Source organism: Chamaea fasciata, unplaced genomic scaffold, assembly GCF_029207755.1.
Source record: "Chamaea fasciata isolate MVZ Bird 193981 ecotype frontalis unplaced genomic scaffold, bChaFas1.0.hap1 SCAF_5, whole genome shotgun sequence".
In the NCBI taxonomy this organism is placed as follows: domain Eukaryota; kingdom Metazoa; phylum Chordata; class Aves; order Passeriformes; family Sylviidae; genus Chamaea; species Chamaea fasciata.
The window spans coordinates 47,615,516-47,618,267 of NW_027094090.1; positions in this window are offsets into that span (position 1 = coordinate 47,615,516).

Here is a 2,752-nt window from a genome sequence, read left to right on the forward strand (position 1 = left end):
AGAAAAGATTTGAACATCTCCAGAAGCAGAATGTTGCAGAGACCTGAAGGTTCAGCAAGGGGACTAACATTTTTTTATTCCCCTGAACCATGGGGGAATGTGCGTGACATTAAACAATGAGGCGTTGCTTAGAGGTAAACTAGCCCCTATCTGCTGCAGGTTGAACCAAGACTTTGTATATGAAAATCGGTGCCTCAGCTTTGGCACTTCAATCCCACTGGAGTTATGGATCTGGCTGTGAGGTACCACTGAGCTGCAGAGAATCTGACTGCAGAAGGACTGAACAACCTTTGCACTTACCCTAAAGAGGAGCAGGCACTGTATGTGAGTGCGTGTGAGTCTGCCTTGTTAGCATTGCTCCTGCTCTTGGCAGGTGCTGAGAGGCCTCTGACTGCCAGCACAAAGGGAAGTGACATCTCCCAGGCCATGCAGCCCTGGTGCCTTATGCATGCAGAGGTCAACTACCAGCACAGCAAGGCAAGACTGAACTTTTTCCTTTCTTCTGAGGATGCTGCCAACTTTGAATAAAAAAATTTAAAATCTCTTAGATATTTCCTAGAATAGCTGTCACAGGATGAACTTTATGGTGCCTAAGTCAGATCCCATCTCATGCACAGAAGTCCAGCAGTGAGGTGGGCCTGAGTTCCCAGGACAGGGAGGAGATAGTGATCATTTCGAACAATATATAGTAGAAACAATTGTCCTCCTTATCATAAATGGAAGAGGGGCATGGCTGTCTGACACCTCTGTTCAGAGAATCACAGAATGTATCTGGTGGAAGGGACCACAGTAGAGTCATCTCCCCCAGGCTCCCTGCTCCAGCAGTGGTCCAAGCTCCCTGCTCAAGCAAGTCATCCCAGAGCACACAGCATAGGATTGTGTCCAAATGGTTCTTTAATATCTCCAATGAGGGAGACTCCACAACTTCTCTGGGCAATCTCTTCCAGTGCTCAGTCACTTGCATCATGAAGAAGTTCTTCCTTATATTCAGATAAAACTTCCTGTGCATCAGTTTCTGCCCCTTGCCTCTTGTCCTGTTGCTTGGCACCACTTAGAAGAGCCTGAACCCATCCTCTTGACACACCTCCTTCAGTTTACAGACATTGATGAGGTCCTCTTTCAGCCATCTCTTCTTGAGCCTGAACAGGCTCAACTCCCTCAGTCTTTCCCCATAAGAGAGATGCTCCAGTCCCTTAATCATCTTTGTTGTCCTCTGCAGGACTTGCTCCAGGAACTCCATGTCTCTCTTGTGCTGTGGGGCCAAGGGGAGTTCATCTGGAAGGAAACTAAACCAATAAATCTGGGCAGAAGTATTAGAAACAAACTCTCTCCTGCTGGTGGACATGTCACAGTACTTTGTCACTCTTTGTGACCTCCACGCAGGATGACTTCCTCTCAGTATCACAAATGGCAGTCCACGGGCTGGCAAAGAGGTGAGGACAGCTGACACAGGAGGAGGAAATACTGTCTGAAGAATACAACTGGGACAGGGGTTTGCAGGACCGTAAAAGAGGAGGGCAAGGAAGAGCCAAAGGCTATTTTGAGAGAAGGAGAGGACTTGCCCAAGGAGTGATGTGGCCAGCAAGAGGTACGGGTCAGTGAGGGAAGATGCTGGGTGGATACCACAGAGAACTGATAATGGTGGAGGAGACAAAAACACAGAAGTGTTTTTTCTAAGGTTGTGAATCAAATACCTCTTTGACCCATTTTGGCTTGGTCACTAAGGAAACTTCAGAGGAACATTTTTAGTGGAAAAGCCTGCAAAGCCACAAGATGCACATTGAATAAGAGCATACTTGTTCTCTCATTTGAATGTCTCTCTTCTCTGCTGAAGTACCTGCAAATCCAGACAGGCAGGCAAGACTAAACTAAGATCCTTAGTTGCATGATCTGCAATGCAGGAATTTTGTCCGGGTTAGAGGAAAGGCCCATGGATAGCTGCATTCCTGCCTGCACCAAGCCTCCTTGTATGGCAGCTATGCAGAGTTGTCCTCTGTATCACAGCTGCAAACAGCGCTGTGTCCTCCTCCCCACATGCTCACCAAGGCTCAAGCCCTTGAATCCTCCACGGATCACAATAGCCCCTGGAGAGCCCCACATCCTGTTCGCATACAGGATGAAATGCCAGCCCCATTCAGTCTCCAGCCTAAACACAGTGTGAGCACTCCAGGTTTCTCCCTATGCCTGTGTTATGGGTATTATATATTCTTCATGTCTCTCATCTTCCTCTCTTCCTAGGCCAGAGCCCACATTTCATCATCTTATTAGGGATTCGTGTAATTCTGTGTCACCTATGTCAATGTCATGTGTTTTGTATGTTTACATCACCAGCGTTATTTCTTGCCTTTTACCTAGCAGGTGATTCATTGGTGGTATTGCTATCTGTAACTTTCTCAGTCCAGCTTAATACAGCACATAATTACTTCCATAGGTGCCAGAAGACATAGCATGGATGCAGTCCAATTCTAGTTCCTTTATTTGTGTGGGCAACTGCAGACAAATGTCAAGTCCTTGGGTATTCTAATCAGCTATCAGAAGAGCAGGATGGGAACTTGCAGTTTTCCTGGTCTTTTGCTCTGTTGCTGTTAATTGCTGGAAGGAATAGCAGAATCACTTCAAGAAAAAATGTTCATCTGTTTTCTTCTCCACTAAATAATAGAGGGCTGTATGCCTGAAAGACTGTGTTTTAAAATACAGAGGTGATATTTTCAATATAAATCTGTTGTGCTCAGAGTATTTTTTTGGTATCTTG